This window comes from Dipodomys merriami, unplaced genomic scaffold (assembly GCF_024711535.1).
Source record: "Dipodomys merriami isolate MVZ:Mamm:240054 unplaced genomic scaffold, mDipMer1.0.p SCAF_110, whole genome shotgun sequence".
NCBI lineage: Eukaryota > Metazoa > Chordata > Mammalia > Rodentia > Heteromyidae > Dipodomys > Dipodomys merriami.
The window spans coordinates 52,212-76,016 of NW_027202383.1; the positions used below are offsets into that span (position 1 = coordinate 52,212).

At 53.3% G+C, this 23,805-nt stretch overlaps 1 long non-coding RNA gene across 4 annotated transcripts in view; it reads right to left on the minus strand.

Moving 5' to 3' along the window:
• The window catches only part of LOC138822442 (uncharacterized), a 77,289-nt gene that overhangs the window by 5,898 nt on the left and 47,586 nt on the right, over positions 1–23,805 (minus strand). For 3 of the 4 annotated variants that reach the window (XR_011370458.1, XR_011370457.1, XR_011370456.1), the window contains exon 3: positions 1,954–2,321. The exons of the other annotated variant lie outside the window; for it this stretch is intronic. This is a non-coding gene — a long non-coding RNA (uncharacterized lncRNA). Of the gene's footprint in view, positions 1–1,953; positions 2,322–23,805 lie in introns of those variants that run through there. 4 annotated transcript variants of the gene reach the window in all.

The following is a 23,805-nucleotide window of genomic DNA, read 5'->3' on the forward strand; positions in this document are numbered from 1 at the left end:
CCCAAATCACCTACACATCCACTTCGAGCCAATGGAGAACAAGTAGGCTGCTCCCCAGCGAGTCCAGAGTCACTAAGAACCACATTGTAAGGCAGACAGCCCACCAGGGCAGGGCAGGGCAGGGCAGAAGAGAGACAGAGACAGAGACAGAGAGACAGAGAGACAGAGAGAGAGACAGAGGAAAAGAAAAGAGGAAAAGAGCCAGCGGAGAGCTGTCCTAGGCACTCAATGTTCCCTAATTTCCCTTAAGTAACATGTTATTTTGGGGTAACTGTTACCAAAACACCTACAAAAACAACTTATGGGAGAAAAGATTTATCATGGCTTGTGGTTTAGAGGGTTCTATCCATGGTCTCTTGGCTCCATGCTTCTGGGCCTGTGAAGCTAAACTTCATGGGATTCCCTTCATGGCAGACAGAAGTAGAGAGAGAAAGGAATACAGGAAGTAGAGAAAGGAATACAGGAAGTAGAGAAAGGAATACAGGAAGTAGAGAAAGGAATACAGGAAGGGGCCAGGGCAGGGCTCAGTCCTCAAGGATATGCTCCCAGCAACCTACTTTCTCCAGCTAGGTCCGACCTCCAGCTCTGCACCACTTCCGAAAATGTCATGTAATTACAAGTCTGTCAGGATTGAACTGTTGGTGAGGTCAGAGCCCGAAAGGAGAGGTCATTTCCCAGAAACCCCAGCAACTGTCAACCAAACCTTTGCCGAGTTAGCCTTCACAGTTCCTTTCTGATCCAAACCTTAACAACCTCACTGAACAGGAATGGAGGGAGGAAGGGGAGGCAAATGCAGTCCTTATACTCCATGTACATTGTGTACAAATTGAACTCCACAGCTTGAGGGTAGGGTTGGAAGGGGTAATTGTACTCATCACCTGACTTATGGAACTGAAATCCATTTGCACACCTACCTAATAGTAAAATTAAATAAATAAAAAACCTCACCGAGTTCCAAATAGAAAGGAAACATCAATGCTGTCCATGCACACTTTTGTAGTGAGTCTTAGAAAGTTGAAAAACATTTCAAGGGACAGAATGAAGTGTCCATACATAGTTTCCATGAGTTAGATATTTTAATTATAAAATCATGAACAATCATTCCTTACCTTCTTCCTTCCTTCCTTTTGGTGATACTAAAATTTTAGAATTTTATGCTTGCTAGGCAAGCGCTCTGCTACTTGATCCACACCCCTTCCCCTTATTTGGCTTCAGATATTTTTCAAGTAGGAGCCTGACTGTTTGCCAGAGGTCAACCTCAGACCCAAATCCTTCTACCGATACCTCCTAGGTGACTGGGCCACAGACACACACCACTATGCCTGATTTACTGACTGAGCTAGGGTCTTGCTAACTTTTTGCCCAGGAGGGTCTCCAAGTATGATTCTTCTGATCGCTGTCTGCTGGGTAGCTGTGAACTACCAAACCTAACTTTGTTTTTCTCTCTGAAGAGAAAAACGCAGGGTGCATTAGAAACACATGAAATAAAAGTTTGCTAGTGGGCTGGGAAGGTGGCTCAGTGGTAGAGCACTTGCCTTGCATGCTCAAGGCCCTGGGTTCAATTCCTCAGCACCACATAAGCAAAAAGAAAAAAGCCGGAGTGGCACTGTGGCTCAAGTGGTAGAGCGCTAGCCTTGAGCTGAAGAGCTGAGGGACAGTGCCCAGGCCCAGAGTTCAGGCCCAGAGTTCAGGCCCCACGACCAGACCCCCCCCCCAAAAAAAAAAAGTTTGCTAGTACCATTAAACTGTCTCCCAGCCCAGGAAAGCATGTCTAGAATTATTACCCATGCTCACTATGCCAAATGCCATGTAACCTGTGACCAGTGGTTTCTATTCCTTTCTGCTTCCATGCTACAATTTTAACTATTTCAGAGAACTGAAGAACAGCAAGTCAAATTAGAACTTAAAGAAAAGAGACTTGGACTCAAAAGATAAATAGTATCATTGCCTGGTTTTATTGTTTCAAATCCAAGATTTTATTTGGAGACGAATGTATAATTAAGCAGAGGTGGATGGCTAAATTCTTTGACTTCAAACTCTTACTTTCTGCAAGATTTCACCTGTGAAATTCACAGCCTTTAATTACTGCCTTGCATGTTAAAAGCCATTCTCTTCTGAATGGCTAATAACGTTATTAGAAGAGGTAATTACACATCAGGTGTCTGTGGTCAAAACCACCACCGTATGAGGACAGCAACGTCCTGGGTTTTGAAATCTGAAAGATGACATTCGGTAAAGAAGACACTTTCTCTTCCAGAACATGGTTCATGCTTGAGGTTTGTTGTTCCTCTCTGACCTTTTATTTTTCTCTCTCTCTTCATCTTTTCAAGGGAGAAAAAAAAATAAAAGAAACATTTAGAAATCAGTCCTTTCCTGGATGAATTTCTTCCCTTTCCAGAAAGCAAGACAACAATTGTTTCCTGTAATTGGACAGTTTGATTGGAGGCAGGTGCTGCGAGCTAAGAGAGCTGGACCCACAAAGCCAATTTTGGCTTCAAACACATTTCCTTAGTTCTCAGCTAGCTTTAGCAGTCCAACATGTAAATTGGCCCCACGCACGCCAACTATAAATTTAGTTCTGGTTTCTCTAACAAGCACCGTATCAGTGATGAAGAGTCTCAGCCCAGATCTAGCATGGTTACTGAGCCACCCAGAGATCCAGCCACTGACGTCCTGAGCACACTGACATCCTGAACACATTCCTGCTGCTCCAAGTTGGGAATTTAGGAGCCATCCTGGGAGCAAGTGGGGGGGGGCAGCATTTTTCTATCCGGTGATTCTTTGTTCAGGTTAAGTGGCCTTGGGGTTGCTTATGTGCCATTAGCTTGAATTAATATTTGCTTTCAATAGTTTTGACTAACAGCCAAGTCAGCATGGAGTCACAGAAGACAAACATCCACCCAGCATCAGCAGCCTGGGAAATACATGGGAGCCACGTCTCCCCACCAGCACCCCCCCCACCCATTCATCCAGTCTCTGAGCCCCTCTCCTATTCCTCCTCTCAAGGACAGCTCAGTTACCTTACCTCCTAGAGGACAGCTGACCAGAAATATTTCTCTGTGACAGGGGAACTAGGAGCTCAGAGAGGCGCATTGCTCTGGCTAAAGCTGCACAGTAAATCAAAAGCAGAGAGGTCTCAACAGATCCAGACTTCCCAGTTCACTGCTCCAACTCTGTGTCCATTCCTTTCCCCTCAACAATAAACCCGTGACTTTAAAAGTTACATATCAAAATCTTAAAGGTGAGTAGGGAAGGTAGACTCTACTGAACATCCTATTCAAATTATGGTCCTTTGTGTACTATTTGTATTAAGTTACGTAAAAGGTCTAGCACGTTTTACTAATTTCTACCTATGCTCATTTTTTATGATAATCTAGCGTCTAGATGAGTTTTGAGCTTCTTACGCATACTCAACAACTTGAACATAACCATTTCTAATCCTAAACAGATTAACAGATGAGACAGCAACCTCATCCACAGATCCCCCCCCCCCCCCCCCCGCACCAGCTGCATCCCCGGAGAGACGCACGCTACAGAAACCAGTGGAGCGCACTAACATTGCAACACTCTTGTTTTCCAAGATGACTTCATCCAAGGAAACGAGCACCAAGACTGGCTTTCCCAGCCAAGGGCTACCTGCAGCTCAGCTCAGAACCCACCGCTGAAGGTTCAAGGGCCCTTGAACCCCCTGGGGCATGGGGCCAGGCCTGCTGGAAATCTTTGCCTACGCTATTCCTTCAAGACAGCGGAAGGTGAAGCAGGCAGGATTTCCCTGCCAGCCTGTGGAAGAAATTCTCCTCTGCCTGGATGGGCAGCTGAGGGGTGGTGGCTGCTGCTGACAGATGGGGCCCAAGCGAGGACCAGCACACAAACACCACGGCCATGTCCTCGGAAGGCCCACCTGCACTGACGCCTGTCGGAAGGCAGCCTGAGTTTGCACAGTGCTGGCTGATAACTCAGCAATCTTGGCAACGCTACAGAACCAATATTGTCTCAGAGGTGGCACTGTCTTAAACAATGCCCTCAGTGTGCGGGAGGGACACGGGCAGCCCTTCTCGTATTCACCACACTTCCCTCTATCTCTTCTGAGCAAACAGGCTAGCGGAGGAGCCTGGAGTGGGGGGTGGGAATGGGAAGGGTGGGGGTGACTCGGGGTGGGGTGGGGAGGAACAGGAGGCCATGGCAGGGTTCTCTCTCCATGATGTAGCTCCCTCCTGCACCCTGGCCGTGCGGAGTTAAAACCGGCTCCAGTGATGGGCCGATGCCAGCAACTCTGCTCTGTGTGTTCCTCTGAACCTGTGCCGACCTGAGCGAAAGCACGCACAAGGCCAGCCGTGCACTGCTCCGCCCCGCCCCACGGGGGTGCACTCCCCGTGGGAGCCAATGGCGCTCTCCACAGCCACGGACACTGCGCCTGGGCCCTTGCCCATCTGGCCTGACACCGCTCTGGAGAACCCCCAGGGGCTTTAACTCTGTCCTCTGCGGCTCCTTCGATGTGGGGAGCATTTCTTCCCCAAACCTGAATCATTTCCTAGAAAAACAGAGACAAAAAGGAACACACAGAAGCCAAGCATGGGACTGCCCAACCCTTCTGGGTGGGCCAGCCCCACAGTCCCACAGGTACAAACCCTAGAAGAAGGCCGGCAGCTGCGAGGTAGCCTGGACCACACAGCCCAAGGCCCGGCCAAGGCGGAGGGTCGGGAGAGGCGGCAGGGACAGGGGCACCATATCCATTTGTGGGCGCCACCTTAACAAAGAACCACAAACTGGCTAGCTGACAACACAAGTCGCATGAGTCACACTATTCCATATCCACGGGGGAAAGTGGGACCAGGTAACTGGAGAGAGTGGGTGGGGTTGGGAGAGGTGGGGGAGACCACCAACCAGAGGGGTGACATTGATCAAGATGGGCTGGAATTCTAAACTCCTTTGTACAATTGCTTAACAATCAGAAGACCATTATCTGAACAAAGACACCTTGTACTCATAAACTGACATGTTGGGTTGAAAGCCCCTGTACGACTAAGATAATTTAATTTTTTAAGAAGTATTTGTCTGATAGGTTCAGAGGCACACGTCCAAAGTCAAGATTTAGCAGTACGCCAGGCTCCCAGCTACAATCCTAGCTATTCGGGAGGCTGAGATCTGAGGACATCTTTCAAAGACTGCCTGAGCAGGCAAGTCAGTAAGACTTTCATTTCCAACCGTCAAAAAGCCAGACTTGGTGCTGTGGCTCAAGAGGTAGAGTGCCATCTATGAGAAAAAAAATAGTAAAGCCAAGGGACAGTGCGTAGTCCCTGCGTTCAAGCCCTAATACAGCAGTGTGCCCCTCCAAGCTCGCCTGCACACAGAGCTTCCTGCCTCCGCGTTTGCCCGCAGTCTTTGACATGTCCAGGCTTCGATCTCTGACTCTGTCATACCCTGAAGTTCTTCCAGTCTCTGTGCCTTTTCCTCTCCTAGGGGCACCGACCATTTTGGAGTAAAAGAAAACCCCCTCCACCCTCACAAAGTACTTCCCCTAACCAACCATGTCACAATCCTCTCTCTAAACCAAGTTCCTACCCATCCTTAAAGGAAGCTGCAGGGCTTGGGGAAGCTGATTTGAGACAAACTGCGGGGTCACTTTCTGGCCACAGACCTCAGGGAACAGACACAATTTGGCCCCTACCACCCAGCACGACCTTCCAGGGGCTGCTCTGCTCAGAGCACAGCTCAGACCTCACACCCCCACCCCAGTCTGTACACTTCCCTTACTGCTCCTCACCACTGCCAGAATGTCCTTCCCTGTGTCTCTGCACACTTAAAACCCATCCACCATCCATCTACCCACCCATCCACCTACCCATCCACCCATCCATCCATCCATCCACCTATCCATCCACCCACCCACCCATCCATCCATCCATCCACCCACCCACCCATCCACCCATCCATCCACCCACCCACCCACCCACCCATCCACCCACCCATCCACCCACCCACCCACCCATCCACCCATCCACCCATCCACCCATCCACCCATCCATCCATCCACCCACCCATCCATCCATCCATCCACCCACCTCCCACCCACCCATCCATCCATCCACCCATCCACCCATCCACCCATCCACCCATCCATCCATCCACCCACCCATCCACCCACCCATCCATCCACCCACCCACCCATCCACCCACCCACCCACCCATCCATCCATCCACCCATCCACCCATCCACCCACCCATCCATCCACCCACCCATCCATCCATCCATCCACCCACCCACCCATCCACCCATCCATCCACCCACCCACCCATCCATCCATCCACCCATCCACCCATCCATCCACCCATCCACCCACCCATCCACCCACCCACCCACCCATCCATCCATCCACCCATCCATCCATCCACCCATCCACCCATCCACCCACCCATCCATCCACCCACCCATCCATCCATCCATCCACCCATCCACCCACCCACCCACCCATCCATCCATCCACCCATCCACCCATCCACCCATCCACCCATCCATCCACCCACCCACCCACCCACCCATCCATCCATCCACCCATCCATCCATCCATCCACCCATCCACCCATCCACCCATCCATCCATCCACCCACCCATCCATCCATCCATCCACCCACCCACCCATCCACCCACCTCCCACCCACCCATCCATCCATCCACCCATCCACCCATCCATCCATCCACCCACCCATCCATCCATCCATCCACCCACCCACCCATCCACCCACCCACCCACCCATCCATCCATCCACCCATCCACCCATCCACCCATCCACCCATCCATCCATCTATCCACCCACCCACCCATCCATCCATCCACCCATCCATCCATCCATCCACCCACCCATCCACCCATCCATCCATCTGTAGCTTCTTCCTCCCAGAGCCTCCTCCTGTGGTCAGAACTACAGAGAAGTCGAACTCCATGCCCCTTCCCCGTACTTCCTCTCAGGGGAACTTCTTTCACCCTTCCTTCTATCCCACAGTCAATTATCTTATTTCTCTCAGTCTTCGATGGGCTCCTTACAGTTCTGACTTGCCCTGGCGGGGCCTGTCACCTAGCAGAGGCTTGATGAGCATCTATCTGATAAAGCCAACAATCTGACCCGTACCTCATCCTGTGTGCTCTGAAGGGCTCACCAGCCCTCAGGTGGAAGAAGGTTGCAGAGTGTTCCTGATGGGGAGAGGCAGAGGATCTGGGGCATCTCACTTTCCCAACGCCTGGCGCTCTGTACTCTTCAGTCACGACAGCTGGCCGAGGTGTGCTCCCTCCCTGGCTGCTGAGTTTAGGAAGACAAGCCCCAGTGTGGCGAGCAACATCAGCGTGCGAGCCCTGAGTCGATGGAGAGTTCGCGCAGTATGCTGCCCCTCCAGGGAAGCTGATCCCTGCAGGTGTGGACCACTCATCACGCCCATCCCGGGAAGGGAGGATGCCGGTCACTGGAAGCTGATTCCAGCCCCTGACTGTCTGCCAGCCACCAGGTCTTCTGAGCTGCCAACTAGAGGGGAGAGGTGCCCAGCTGCAGGGCACGGCTGGGAACCCAGACAGACACGGCTCCTGGGCCTTGGATACAAGAAGGAGCCCAGGTTTGTGAGGCAGAGGACAGTCAGGAAATCAGAGCAGGCGGGACTCCAGGAGACCGCGTTCCTCGCCAGCTCACCACGCACAGCAAACCCTCGAGTCAGTGTTCCCCATAGCTCCAGTTCCTGCCCTCGGTCTTCCTCACCGACAGACTCCCTTTCCACACTTCCACCCTTTGCTTCCACCCCCACCCCCCCACTCCCGCCACCACCAACCTTCTACCGCAAGCTCACCCCACTCTTGGGTATGCCAGCCGGTTCAGGGGCACTGCTGCTGATGCTAAGCCCCTGACACCCAGATACTGCATGAAGCAAGGACTGAGACACCAACCCTACAACCAAGGAGTCTTCCCAGGGGGGAGAAGACAGCCAGACAAGGCCCAACCAGACCTGACACGTCTGACTCACCCCTCCCTCACCACAGCAGAGACGGCTGTTGCTGGCCCCTTGGCCCTCCTGGCTTGAGCCCCCCAGCCCAGCTCCTCCTCCCTGCAGGCCATCCTGCTGGATCTCAGACCCATACAACTTCAGGTGTCCACCTCCTGTCACTGCTGGAGGCCACAGGGCACATCTACTTCCCAGCGTTTCCCAGCATCCCTAGCGCGAAGTCATCATGCCTCTTCCGGCCCTCTTCCTGAGCACAGCTCTACCCTAGTGCCAGGGGCTCTCACCTCTGCAGGCAGCCCCGTCTTCCTCTCCAAGTAGAAAGCAATGGCCCCCGGAAAGGATCTGGGCTTTGTCCTCCGGCATCAACTGTGATTGAAGGGCGCACACGCCAAGGCTGCCAGAGCACGCCAAGTTCTCCAAAGACACCCCACCCCGCAGGAAACACCCTGCCCCCACCACACCTTCAGGCCTCTGTCTGACTTGGACGGGCTTTCTTCTAGTCTGCGCTCCGCACAGTGAGCTCCTTATCAGAAGGGGGCAGATGGCCTCGGGGGCAACCCCCTCCCTGGAGGGAAACTTTCCCACTCACTGTGAAAGGCCTGGCTCACCCAGCAGACCCCGCGCCGCCGCCTCTGGAAATCCCCAAAGCCAGAATCTCCTCTGTTTGCTTGGTCCTGCGTTTCGTTCTGAAATGTCTTCCGTGCTTGTGCTCATCGTTAGGGACAGAGCACCGCCTGTTGAGCTCTTCTCCCTTGCCAGCCGACACAGGGACATCCACGTACCCTCTCTTCATCCCGCACCGTGAGTCACACACTGCGTTACTTCTCTGAGCCTGGGCCCACAAAGACAACCCCGTCCCCCACGGCTGCGGGAGGCAGAGCGGAGCTGGTCTGGAAACCATTGCCCCTTTGCCTAACTACACGGCTATTATTACCGTTGACCACACTCTTTGCCCAGTGAGAAGCATGTTGGCTTTTAACTGTCTGGCTTTCATAAATCTCACAGTGCTTATTTACATCTTTGCAGTATTTTCGGCCCCAGCTTCTGCCCAAATCTTAATCCACAAACAACTATTTTAAGCCCTTTTTTAGGATCAGCCTTCAATATGTAGACACAGGCACCATCTACCCATCCCTCAGGATGAGTACTGTGTTTTTTTTTTTTTAAGTCTGGGCAAGAATGGAGCAGATTGTTACTTACAGGAACATCTGAAAAACAATCATTTACTTCTGAGCTTGGACCTCAACGATGCTAGCTGGTTTGGGGGCTTAGGGCAGTACGAAGGTTTGAACTCTGAGCCTCACCCTTGCTAGACTGTCTTAAGTCATGCTTCTAATCCTTTTTCAGATCAGATTTTGCTCTTTTTTTTTTTTTTTAGGACCAGCTGTAAACTGTGATTCTCTTGCCACTGCCACCGCCACTGTTGCCGCCGCCGCTGCCGCCACCGCCTCCTCCTCCTCCTCCCCCTCCTCCTCGTCCTCCTCGTCCTCCTCCTTCTCTGCAGCTGGGATTACAGGCATATGCTAAACCTGCACTTCTTGAAAGAAACAGTAAATGGCACATGACTGACAAGTGAGTGTCAACACCATTAGCGAGGTCTTTGGAGAGGAGACGTGTCCCCAACATCGCTGCTGCCAGGAGACTCTTGCCTCACCAGTCCCTAAAATGAAACAAAGTCTTCCAACACAAACACACAGAACACAAAGTATGAAGCAAGAAACATCAGCTAAGTCCCCCCAAGAAGTGAGGACTACTAGGATTTGCTGCCAGCAGAGGGTCTGGGACAGGAAGCCTAGGAGTTGGAAAGGATACTGGGGACGCAGGGAGGACACACTGGCAAGTAGCCCTGAGGGTGGCCGCCAGCGCCCCGGGGTGACCTGAGCTCAGACATGGCTGTAAGTGAACCGGGCTGCGTGCATCCAACACACGCAGGCACGCAGCAAGATGGGGGCATGGAGCAGGGAGCTCCTGCCAGCTGCCCTTTGACTTTCTGGTCATCATCAATTCCACAACAGTGCATCCCTGCCGCTATGCAGCAGCAGCCCCAGCTGGAGGGGGACAGGGGACCGCCCCCCTCATCCCACGACCCGTCGCTCCATCTGCCTGTCCTTTCTATCAGCAAGCCGGCAAGCCATGGATCAACAAGTCATACTGCGATGCCTCCTCCTTCCGCCGAGAGACGCAGACCAGTGGTTCAGTCTATGGCTTAATTTTCAGTCAGGAGGCTTGAACTCAGGGCCCAGGCACTGTCCTTGAGCTTTGTCTTTGCTCAAGGCTAGTTAGCATTCTACCACTTTAAACCCTGGGTCCACTTCCAGTTTTCTGCTGGTTCATTGGAGATAAGAGTTTCATGAACTTTCCTTCCCCCGAGCTGGCTTTGAACCACCATCCTCAGATCTCAGCCTCCTGAGTAGCTAGGATGACAGCTGTGAGCCACCGGCACCTGGCAAGTCTGTGGCTTTGAGTGAATCACCTGGCAGCGATTTCAGGGCCGCTCTACCAGCTCTGTGGAAGCTCAGGATCCTCGTATATGCAAAGGCCAGTTAGGGTAAGCTAGAAAGTTCTCACTTGCGGGCTTCTTATGGAAAATAAACACAGTGCACCCTCACAGGCTAGCACTCAATCTATTGTAGCTCTTAATCTTTTTTTTTCTTTAAAGCATGTGCAAACGATGGGCTACCACATTTTTACAGAATGTCAAATGTGCAAGACATAGTGTCAGGAACAGAAGAAAGAAAAGGCAGGAGGGCCCCGCGGCGGCCAGAACAGGCCCCGCCAGGCAGCCCCGCCAGGCAGCCCATTTCCTCACTTCTCACCGGAGAGCACCCAGGACCAGACCCTCCGCCCACTTCACAATGTTTGCTTCCATCCCAAGAGTCAGAGGAGATAGAGGAGAATGCACTCGTGCAGCACCAGCTTCCTTCTGTCTTCGCCCAGCCAGGAGGCTGGCTCTCTGAAACGTCTTGGGTCAGGCAAGCTGTGAGAGAGGTCTCCTTGAGCTTTGGGCCTCCAGGCTGGCCTCAGCTTGAGGAGGACCGGAGCTGTAGGACCTGCCTTGAGCCAGGTGGCATCAGCCCCGCCCCGCCCTGGGGGGTCCACGCGCAGCCTCAGAAGCCAGGTTCCCCCCTTCCGTGGTCAATCCTGTAAAATGGCCCTGTCTCAAAGGGTGTCTCATGCTATGGTCCCTGTATGGCTGGTCTGCTCACCTGGACCCTGGTGGGGTCTCTGTGCTCAGTATCATCAAGCCCATACCACTGCATCATCCCACCCTCTCTCAGACAGCCCCCCACCATGCCCAGAAGCACTAAAAACAGAGACGAATCTTCTAACCCACTGTTCCTAGTGACAAGATAGGCTCCAACACCTATAATGAAGATGTAGGAGGCAGGTGGCTCATGCCTATAATCCTAGTTACTTAGAGGCTGAGATCTGAGAATCCTGGTTCAAAGATAGCCTAGACAGAGAAGTAAGTCCATGAGACTTGTATCTCCAATTACCCAACAAAAGCTGCAACTGGAGGTGTGGTTCAAGTGGTAGAGCACCAGCCTTTAATAAAAACTTTTTTAACAAGCTAAGAAAGAGCACAAGGCCCTGGGTTCAAGCTTTGTACCAGCACACACACACACACACACACACACACACACACACACACACACACACACACACACACACACACACACACACACACACACACACACACACACACACACACACACACACACACACACCAGATGCTGGATAAGTAAAGAGGAGAGAGATTCTCCTGAGAGGTGTGTCTGCTCTCTACCTGGCGGCCCCTGGATTTCTCTGACCATGGTTTCTCTGATGCCTGGTTCTCCTTTTCCTCTTCCACAGAGGAGGTTTTCCCACACTGTCTGAACTGCAACATATCTAACCAAAGAAACTATGGCTCATTTTCAAGTCTTCCTTCACTTCACCCTTTAGCAGTGTGTTGGGGGCCCCAGGTTCCAATTCAGTAAGCTAGTTAGTTGGGCGGAGGAACGAACTGGGAGTGGAGTGAGGGAGAGGCCACAGCTCCAATTTCAGCTGCGTGGAGAAATAAGACACCATGCAAGACTCAGAGCGCCAGGTGCTAGCTGAGCCCCAGGTGGGACACCCCTGTACTCCTGGGAATACTTTCTCAGGAGACCTAGGGTGCTGAGGGTCTGAGTCCTGCTTGACAGCAAGTCCTATTACCAGAGCACGCGTATCGCACACAGTAGGACAGCAGTGCACACAGTGAGACCATCTGGAGCACCGTCACAAAGCTCACCTACTAGATTCCCATCACAGTTCTGTGGGCTACCACTGACACTTTCACTGCACCTATGGAGAAACTGAGCCCAAGGAAGTTAAGGGATTTCCCCAGGGGGGAACAAAAACAGGTAGAAAAACCAGGACTCCACTCAGACCAGGGGTTGAAGACCTCACATTCTGTCTGCCTGAGCTGCTTGGTCTATGGCTGGGAGTAGAAGTGAGCACTCACCTGGAAAAAGTGTTTAGGACCATAGATAGTCACAGGATTTTAGATAACTACATCCTAGACATTCACCTCTAAAATACTTTGTGGGAAGTCACGGAAATAACCCAGAATATGAAGGTGGGTATGTGAGAGAACTAACGTGTCCAAGATGTTCATTGCTTTGTTATTTATTGAGAATATACTATATAGCCCAGGAAGCAGCAAAATTCCCAATATTAGGACAATAGTATATGAAAGTAAGTAGATTAAATTATTCATTTGTTTAAAAGACACCAGAAAGAGGGTAACTATATAGAAAATAAAACGCATTGTAACTTCAAATGAGGATAGGCAAATGCAAAACCGGGTGTGCACTATTGTTCTACAAATTTATTTAATACCTTCTTGTTGAATGCCAGCTGCATGCAAACTCTGAACAGATACTAGGATAAAACGGAAAATGAGAAAACCTTAGGTTTTGTCTACAGAAGCCTACAATCAGCAGATAATTACAACAGTGCGAGAAAACTCATGTGCAGGGGGAAAAATAGAGCAAAGTAGAATACTCTAAGCAGCAATTGTAGTTAACTTCTAGTTGCAGATACAGTACATTGCTCCTTGTTTTCCTCTCTGCTTTTACTCTTCGCATACTTAAATTTCAAACTAGGGTTTGAACTCAGAGCCTTGTACTTGTTAAACCACTCCCCTAACCTTTTTGCTTTTGTTATTTTTCTCAGTGAGCCTCATGTTTATGACAGGCCTGGCCTAGATGCAATCCTCCTATTTAGGCTGCTGTGTAATCTACCACTGTTCCCAGAGTTTTATTGGTTACAATGGGAGTCTTTGGCTGGCCTTGCTCAGCAATCCTCCCTTAAGTAGCTGGGATTATAGGTGTGAGTCACCATGCTCAGATAGTAGTCGAGTGCTGCCTCTTTGCTCTAGGAGGTGTTCTGGTGCCTGTCCCATCTTCACCAGGAAGCCCTGGGCCTGACACGTCCTAGAATTCGGTCATTGTCCCCAAAGGGGGCACCTGCGGAGGTAGCTTTGTGAACGCCGCTGGCTGTGTGGCCCAGGCATGCGGTGGTCCGAGCCCCACAGACGTGGCTTCACAGTCAGCGCCCCTTTGGCAGAGGCTCTTATTGGTTGGACTTACTGAACCCAGGTCACTTTCGGCAGCTGCTTGGCCGTTTTCTGCTCTCGCTTCTATTTCACTGAGCCATGAGGCCCGTTTGAGACCATCTCCTGGGAGCAAGTCTACGGGGTTGGGTCGGTGGGGGCAGGCCGGTCCCCGGCCTGGCGTGGCCCCTCCTCATGGCCTGTGAGCAGCGGAGTGTCTCACGGAGAAAGACCCCAGAGCAGCCCCTCCACGGGCGCCGCCGCGGAGACCGCAGCTGGGGCGGGCCCCCGCCCTGCTGAGGCGGCCCTGGGCCCTGCAGGAAGTCAGTGATGCCCTGGACCCACTTCCTCCCCTCCGCACACCTCACTGGACAAGCACAAGACAGGGTAAGCGTCCACTGGCCCCACAGCCTGGCTGGGACAGAGCAGCGCCTACCATGAGGGTGGTGAGTTGGGTGCGATGAGCCCCCTGCCGTCTCTGTGTCTTGATGAGCCTCTAGCGCCTCCACTTGCGCATCAGATGGCAAAGGCAGAACAGACCCAAGCCAGCCACCATGCCTGAGAAGATTCAGTCTGCTAGACGCCTTTGAGTCTGAGGAGAAGCTGGGTTTTCCTGTCCCTGTTTCCCAGATGTATCTGGTCCAGGGACAAACATCGGGAAGTGTGTGGTGTCTGGGTCCAGCCTGACCTAGGGCAAAGACTCCCTCCTTCCAGAACAAGCAGCTCTCCACCTCCTCCCGGCATTCCAATGAGAACCACATTCCCACTCCTCTCTTGCTGCTTTCTGACCGTGGTTAAGACATACTAGTAGAAGCCAAGTACTTACATTGGATGGGGTTACAGGATTACAGGTGTGAGACTGTGATCCTAGTTACTCTGGAGGAGGAGATCTGAGATTCCAGTTCACAGTCAGCTGGGATATAAGAAAATCAGTGAAACTCCTATCGCCAATTAACCAGCAAGGAGCCAGAAGTGGAGCTCTGGCTCACGTGTTAGAAAGCCAGCCTTGAGCTAAAAAGCCAAGCAACAATGTGAGGCCTTGAATTCTCCCCCCTCCCTCTCCTTTTCTCTCCCTCTCTCTCCCCCTCTCTCCTTCCCTGCCCTCTCTCTGGGATGGCCAGGGATGGAAGAGGCCCGGGTCCCTCAGAAGGAATCCAGGAAAGAACCACAGTGGTGAGAAAAGAGGACACGGGAAAGAGGACACGGGGAGTGTCCCTTGGAGGGACCATGCCAATTCCAAGACCCCACGCACGGAAATCTTTCTAGAGCCCATCTCAAAGGTCCCACCTCCTGCCAGCTCTGACCCAGACAGGTCACAAGTACACAGCGACCAGCTACAGCTCCACACAGAGACATCTGATGTCTTCCATGTGTGGAAATCCATGCAGACCGATTATCTCATCTCTCTGTGACCTCGGGCTGCCGTTACAGCCGGGAGGGCTGGTTGTGCAAGGGAAATGGGTTGTGTCAGGGTTAAGTTGGAGACCAGGCTGTGGGTTCCCTCCCCGCCTTGCACATGCCATCTTGGCATGCCACGGCAAGGCCATAGACCTGTCCTGTGTCCCCACCTCCTCTTTTTCCAGTGCCTTCTCCTCTCTGCTCTGGCAGATGTCCTGATGCTGCCTCCAAATGGGCAAAGAGCCCTACGGTTCCGAAGCACTTCCCCGGCCCACTAGGCCATCGGGGATCAGGACTCGGGACTGGGGCTCAGCGCTCAGACAAGGAGAAGCGAATTGATCTGCCCGGCTGTCCTTGACCTACTTATTCTGACTCCAGAGCCAGGGCTCTCCAACGGCGACCAGAAACCTTCATTTCTTCCCTGCATAAAACCTCGTGACCTGCACTTCCGAGAACTGCAAAGCCACTCTGAGGCCATGACCTTGAACTTGCAGTTGGTGTTTACCTTCAAACTGTTTGGCCAACTGGTCCAGCCGAAGTTTGCTTGCTTGGGGGCATTCTCTTACATGGACTCTCCTTCTCTGCTTCTATGCTAAATGCCTCCAACCATTGTAACAGTAAGAAGGTAGAAACCAGGGATAGAAAGAGGTCATGAGACTTTAAAATATATTTGTAAATCTATAGTAGATTCACCTGTAACATATATTGAATAAATAGAAGCACACAGAACCTATGAAGATATTTTTACCTTGATATTTTACTTTCCTTTTGTCTCTAATGAGCTACAAGGATAAGTGCTCTTTTCTCCTTTGAGAATTAAATACTTCTTCCATTTGGGACCCAGCCAAAACCTCCAAAACTTTGCCCCAAAAGTTCTCATCATCCTTTCCTGGCTCTACCGTGAGAGCTGGGGAGCTGCCTGCTGGTCCCCTGCCCGGCCAGGCCTGCTGGCCTCCCTCCTCTCCTGCTCTGCTTCCCCGGCATGGATGCAGCCTTTACACTTCCTTTTCCTCATTTTCATGAGGCAAGCGCTACCTGTGCTGGGAGCACTCCCTCACCACCCTTCAGAGCCCCAGGATCTCCCACGCGATGCCCGTCCAGACCTGACAGCCTCTCCCACACAAGCGCCTGTGAGCAAAGCCCTGTCCGGTCCCCACGCCCACATGGCTCAGCCTCTCCATGCTGCCGGTCTGTGCTCCACAGTTCTGTATTTGAGACTCAAAGGCTAAATTCAGTAATCACACCACAATTTCACCCCCAAAAAAGCATTATAGTGATTACTGAGTTATATCAGGAGCTTATTTAAGATAACATCTTATTTGCACAATGTAGTTGAAATAGCTGGGTTGCACAGCCAGTGCAATTGTTAAACTCCTTATGTGCATTAGCATAATCACTCTGGAAGTGCTTTGCTGCTTTTAGACATACGAGCAGCTAAGACCGCAAGTGTAAATAGACCTCTCTTACAGCGGTGGCACTGTTAGGCTGAGAGGGTGTAGGTTTGCCTGTAAACAGGAATTTAGTTGTCTTTTGCACATACAGTGGATGTGAAACTCTCTCCCAGTCAGCTCTCTTACAGAAGCCACGCCACTGTACACACTGGATTCCTCATAATGGTTTGGAGCTGGGCGCTGGTGGCTCACGCCTGTCATCCTTGCTACTCAGAAGGCTGAGAACTGAGGATCTGAAGCCGTCCCAACAGGAAAGTCTGCGGGGCTCTTATCTCCAATGAACCTCCAAAAATAAAAATAAAAAAGCCAGTCACAGAGCTGTGGTAGAGCGCCAACCTTGAGTGGAAAAGCTATGGGACATTGCCCAGGCCCTGCGTTCGAGTCCCTACCCCCTATACCTGGCTGAAGCTCTGTTTGAGGAAGAGAACATGGAGGCTCTGGAGGAAATGACTTATTTGAAGCCACACTAGCATTCAGATCTGTCTGTCTGAGGCTGGTGGTCTCGTGTGGCTCCAGCCTCCCCCCTCACTGTTCCCACAGCTCATGGAAGCCCACGGATCCACACCAGCGACAAACGGGCACGGCCGGGGTCTAGACCAGCCATGCCAGCAGCCGCGTGCTCGCCTGGCCACGTGTTCCACGAGCTTCCCTTGCCCCAGAACAGTGCTGGAGAGGCTAGAGGCCAAGGCCGGCTGGAGAGCAACCGTCTCCCCCGTGAGCCCTGCCTCCTCCCCGGGGCACTGCTGGGCAGTCGCGTGGGATCTTGTGCCCTGAAACACAATGGGGCGCGCAATGAGCTGAGCCTAGGAAAACCTCCGTCTGCCATGGCCCACCGCTCCGTGCTCTGAATGCCCAAGCCACCTCAAGAGGCCAAAGTGCATCGCTTCCTGTCCCTGGTGACTGCTAGTCAGGTGGCTTTTGGCGCTAACATCTTCCTCCCAGAAAATGTTTTTCCCAAGAAAGCTCACCACCGAGGAACGCGGCGCTGCCCTGTGGGTGCATCTCTGCCAGGCACAGCCTCCTGAGCCCAGCTGGGCGGCAGATGCTCACATCTGGACTTCTCCAGTCACGCACAGCAGCATCACCCACCCCCCCCCCCCCCCGCCAAGGTTGAGGCTCACCCACCCCTCCTCCCCATGACAGGCTCCACCCTCTCTCTGAATGCAGGAGAAATGTGAACCAGTAGCTAAAGTGACCAACTCGAACTTGACCTCTGATTCTGGCAAGAACCAGCACAGCTAGAAATTAGCCAACTTACTACTGACAAATAGGTAATGTAGCTGGTTGTGTGTCCTGTGTCATACATGATACAAAGGCGCAGGCTACCATGTGTTGAGCGATATATACACCTCACAGAGGAATGATCAGTCAACTGAGGTTCTCTTCCAGGTCTTCTCCTTTGGATATACAATTCGACTCTTCCACGTGCTTGTCACGGAGTCTCCCTCGAGAGCCTCCAGCTGGCCCTCAGGGTGATGGCTTTTCCAGGGACACTGCAGGCTTAGCAGCATACAGGGCATGTCCCTGGGTGCATGCAGGCAGAGCTGGACGTCCAGCCGAAGTCCCGGTGGCCTTGGCCTTGGCAGCCATAGTCCACTGCCATCCAGAGGTCCCCCGGGGCCCAGGCCGCCTAAGCTGGGGACAGCACAGCATTTCTCAGCTTGCTTCCCTGCAGGGAGGACCTGAAGTGTACCCCCAAAGTGATCCATGGCCGTCCTAGCCTCTGATGCCTCTGGCTGTGACCTTCTCTGGAAGTGGGATCCTCACAGTGGTGATCACGTGCAACTGGGGTCATCTGGAAGGACCCTAATCCCCCGTGACTGACGTCCTCTTACAAAGGGGAAATTCTGGCAGAGGAAACAGGGAAGATGGTAGAAGCGGGGAGGGGCTAGGTCAGAGGGCAAAGCTGGAAGGACCATCTACAAGCCCAGCTGCGCCCCATGCCATCAGAAGTGGGGAGCGTGCAAGACCTGCCCTTCCCAGGGCCTCCCTCAGAGGGCCGTGGCCGGACTCACACCTGGACTCACACCTGTACTGGGACACTGGGCCTCCAGGGCTGTGAGAGAATCCATCTCTTGCATGGTAAACGTTCTAGCAGGTGGCGCTTTGTTACAGTTGCAGAAGACACGAACCACACTTCCTACCGCTTCTCCTGGGGGAATCATCTTCCCAGCTCCTCCCTGAGAGCTCTGTCTCCATGTCCCCTTCTTGGAGGCGCCAAAGGTAATCCTGAAATCCCCTCCTTTCTGCTTCTACATCAATGAGGCGGAGATGCACGATGGTTTCTTCGTAAGATTAGAGCCTCCATTTGGGTTGTAATGTGCCAATGTAACTGGCACCAGCCAGGCTCAGGGGCCACAGCACACCTGAAGGCAGGAACATGCACCGTGACAGAGGGCAGGGAGACAGCGATCTAGGGGGAGAGCCACACTCCAGGGTGGTTCCTGTACCTCTCCAGGATCCACAGTCACAGAATCCAAGACACAGTCTTCGGGGTACGTCGCTATGCTATGGAACCCTCGTCTCTGACTTCCACCCCCTCCCTGCCTAGCAGAGGAGACAGACTTCCATGGCTGCCTCCCACCTTTGGCTTGTCACATATCAAAGGTGAAAAGAGTAATGTGGATGGGCTGAGAAGGCGGCTCAGTGGTAGCGTGCTTGCCTACCATGCATGAAGCCCTGGGTTTGATGCCTCAGCACCACATATACAGAAAAAGCCTGAAGTGGCACTGTGGCTCAAGCGGTAGAGCGCTAGCCTTGAGCATAAAGGCTCAGGGCCTGAGTTCAAGACCCAGGACTGACAAAAAAAAAAAAAAAGACATGGAACATACTAGAAAAGAGAGGAAGAGTGGAGTCCTGTTCCTGCTCCGGCCTTCGTCACCATCTTCAGGCCAACTTCTACTTCAGGCAGAAGATGGCAAGACCAGAAGCCCCTGGGGGCCCTCTCTGCCAGGCTGTGACCTTGACCATAAAGAACCCTCCACACCTTCTTCCCCCTCGGTGTAGTAGGCACGTTCCCTCAGGGGAATTGGGTCTGTGTGATCTGATGAGAAACAGGCCAAACGGCCCGGGTAGCAGCCCGTGGAGGGTGCGGAGCCAGGCTGCCGCCCACTCCCTTTGCCCTGGCGCGGGTAGGAGGTGAGCGGTCAGGCACACTCCTGCCTGCACACCCTACTCTCCCTCCTGGGTCCCGAAAAGCCCTCAGGCTCTGGTGGCTTCACGGAGAATGGGCTGCTGGCTCTGCTTCCTGGCTCCTGGCCTCCGTCTGAGCTGCCGGGCAGGTGGGAGACACCGTGGGCTCCAGCCCATTTCCTATCCCCTTTTCTCTCACTCCAACAGACAGCCTTCAAGTGTGAGGGATGTGATAGACAGAGACGAGAAGGATGGAAAGAGACTCCACTGGCTGAGAAATCTCAGCTTGGTAAGAAAGTGTCAAAGCAAGGCAGGGAGTGGAGCGGAGTGCACAGCCCTCCCTGGGATAGGGGGGTGCACAGCGCTCCCTGGGATAGGGGGTGCACAGCGCTCCCTGGGATGGGGGGGCGAGGTGCACATGCTCCCTGGGATGGAGGGGGTGCACAGCGCTCCCTGGAATGGAGGGGGGCGAGGTGCACAGCGCTCCCTGGGATGGAGGGGGGCGAGGTGTACAGCGCTCCCTGGCATGGAGGGGCACGAGGTGCACAGCGCTCCCTGGGATGGATGGGGGGGAGGTGTACAGTGCTCCCTGGGATGGATGGGGCACGAGGTGCACAGCGCTCCCTGGGATCTGGGGGAAGAGCATCCCAGAAGTCGTTGGAAGAAATGCCAGGCCTGCAGGGATCAGCCAGGCAAAGAGAGGGGCAAGGGCAGGGGTATGGATGGGGCGGTTGGCACCAGCCAGCCTGCACAGGGTCCACACACACTCCTTAAGGGGAGGATGCTGCCAGAGGAGGCTGAAGGGCCTGGCAGGGCTTCCCACGTGCTGTCTGGCATCAGATGAGGGTTTGTCCTGGGAGCACAGGGAGGGGGCCTCTGAAAGGGAAATGAGCTAGAGAGAGACAGCACGGTGATCTGACAGCTCCGCTGACAATGGAGGGCAGACTTGAAGAGCAGCCCAGAGATGAGCAGGGCGCTGCTGGAGGAGATCTAAAGGAAGGGGTGGGGAGAGACGGGGGTGGGGGGAGGAGGTAAGAGAGACAGAGAGGAAACAAGGATGGAAATCAGAATCATGACCAAAAAGGAGCTTGGGGAGAGGAGAGGAGCTGAAACTCAAATTGATCGATGTATCGGGCCAGTGGCTCATGCCTGTAATCCCAGCTACTCAGTAGGCTGAGATCTGAGGATCATAGTTCAAAGCTTCAGAGCTAGCCCAGGTATAGGAATGTCTATGAGACTCTTGTCTCCAATTAACCAGCAAAACGGACCAAAGGGCAGCTTGGCTCAAGCAGTAGAGAAACCAGCCTTGAGCAGAAAGGTTAAGGGACAATGCCCAGGCTCTGAGCTCAAGCCCAGTACTGGTGTGTGTGTGTGTGCGCACGCACACACACACACAGCATTGCTTAGACATAATAACAAAAGGGAGATCAAAGAGCCTAAGACACCAGTGCCCCTGTTGCTGCTGTGGGTGCCCCGGGAGGAGGCCCTGAAGAAGACAATGACATGGAATCATAACAGGGCCAACCTCAAGCCAGGCAGAGCTCTGCTCAAACCCCAACTTCTCTGCCTCTTCACATTTCCTTCTGTACACGCGCATGGTAGCAGGCCTGCAGAGCCGTGGGAGAGACTCAGTGAGTATGAGTGGAGCACTCAGCACAGCGTCTAGCACTCCGCAGACACTGAGTGACGAAAGCTGTCGTTTGTGCTGTGCGTCGTCGATGTGTTTCTTTCTTGGAATGTAACACGTTCCTCCCCGTCTATCCTGAGACAATGCTCCTGAGCGTACCCATCAAAATTCCAGATTTCCAGCCTGGTCTAACTTCTAACACCACTGCCCCTGGAATATGCCCTGATCATCCATAACAACGATCACGTTTGGGGAGGTACCAGGCTCGGACTGCCCTCACCCGAGCTAGGTGTCCCCGCAGCCTCACACAGTTACTGCTGTCCTCATGATCATTGCTTTCCCTAGACAGAGGCCCTCCCGCCAGGACAGTGCCCGCCTCCCTCCCTGGGCGCCCACACCAATGAACCCGGGCAGTTGGGCCGACGTGCACTGGCTGAACAGAAGGTGCCAAGACTTCCCCCGGTAGACAATTTAAGAGCAGGTTTCCATTTGATTCCTCCAGTGGCCAATCAAAAGTAGATTTTAAACAGATAAACAGCAGGGGGGGAGGGGGGAGAGGAACATCATCAGTCAGTCCCCTGAGGCCAGTCTTAGCATGGTTAAGTTTGATTAGAAAACTAGAAAGGTTTTCTGAACTCCTCTTGGGCAACAGATGCCTGCATCCGGGCTCATGCCCTTTTCTCCTTTCACCCTTTACCCCAAGGGGGATGGGTTAGCCCATTTTAGAGATGATCACAGTGACACTCAGCAAGTCCACTTTGCTAAAGTTCATGCAGTTGCCAAGTGCTGGCATACATCTAAGGCCAGGAAAGCCATTGGTGTTGGTTCTGGGAATTAGCAACACTGATGCTAGGAACACTTAAAAATAGTCCATTGCATTTTCCTACTCTTAAAAGCCATTTACTAAGTAGGACATGGCTGAGGGGGAAAAAAATCCAGCAGAATGACTCAGTCCCTGGTAAAATGACATTCACATTGGGACAACCCCAGCATAGAAAGAAACAGGTGACAGAGACAGAGAGACACGGAGAAAAAGGGACTTGTCAACAGCACCGGCACAGCCCAAAGTATTTCCCTTTTGCTGGGCACTGTAGTCAGACTGGGATCTGGGGTGCTAGCGGAGCTAACACACCCACTGCAGAGTCAAAGACGAGCCGCGGGGCTCATTTCCTGTCTGCTAAATATACTCGGTCCTGATAGATGCTATCCCCACCCTGCGTCATGGACGGCCGCCCTCACAGCCAGTGTCTCAGAGGAAGCGTGTGTGGAGCGAGCGTGCTTTCCAAAGCCTTCAAGGCAAAGCGGGCTGGGGTCCTGCCCAGATACCGCGCATGGCTGCCACCTTCCGCTCACCGTGGCCTTCTCTCCATCCGGTGACTCCTGCCCTGCATCCTCCCCCCACCCCTCCTCCGCTTCCTTCTTCTCCTCCTCCTCCTGGATGCCTCCAACCCTGGGGTAGGGTGAAGGCAGTCCCGCCCAGCCCAGCCACTAAGCTCTCTGAGAATGGTATCAGAGGAAACACTTGAGAACCAAGAAGCAAACAGAAGCCATTCTACACCTGCTGCCACCCAGCTTCCTCCGGCCCCCAACCTCATCCAGGTGTCCCCAGGGGAAGAAAGGGCCCATTCAGGATTGTGGCTTGTGGTTTTTCCACCTCCTGACAGAAAGGAAGGACAGACAAGAGGAGACAGCAGAACTGAGGTGAAGCTGAGGACCCAGAGCAGGCTCCTGAACCCCCGTTCTGAACGTCCTGCCTCTGCAGCCTTGGGGCAGCTCCGCACGCTGCAGCCTGGTGACGGTCTGTGCCCCAGGTCCCTAAGATCATGCTCCACCTCGGCGGGTTTCACAAGGATGCAATGAACGACTGCCCGGCGGCACCCACACGGTGTCTGGCCTTGCACTGGTCCAGCCCAGCGCGTACATTTATCTCCTCAAAGATCTGCCGCTGAGGCCCCTCTCCCGAATCATCCGGGTCACACAGCATTCCAGATGACTCGGATCCAGCCGGCTGCTTCACAGGTTCCCCTGGGACAGGGCCAAACACCTGCGTGCCCACGCACAGCCTCTCTCCTGACCACCTGGCCTTTGGAAACCCTCTGGGGCCTTTTCCCACGGCTCCAACCAGCTTCTGTTCCCACGTCCTGCTGCCTGGTCATGCTCGGGCACCGTCCACTAAATGGTCTTCTCCCCCAACGGACTTCAAGGGCTCTCTGTAACTCACAGTTGTTTGTGGGTGCTGGTGTCTATTAATTCTTGCACCTACAACAGAACCTGGCACAAAGGAGATGCTCGGTAGAAAGCTCACTGCACACACATGAACAGTAACTGTCTATGTCACTAACCCAGACAGCAAGCACACAAAGGCTCAGAGAAAGTAAACCAGGCCATATTGCAGAGCTCCGGAAAAGCAGGTCAGGAATCTGACATTCATTCCTGGCTCTGCCCACCTCAACCCTGCAGGGGGAGCACCTGAGGTCACAGAAACCCCTGGAGATGCCGGCTGCACAATGGAGACCTGGGAGGCGCTTGCACCCAGCCTAGGGTAAAAGGACACAGCGTGATACCCTGAAGCCCTTACATCTGCCTACACTAGCAGCAGAGGACTTGCCTGGGAGGCCCTGGGTACCAAGGAAGG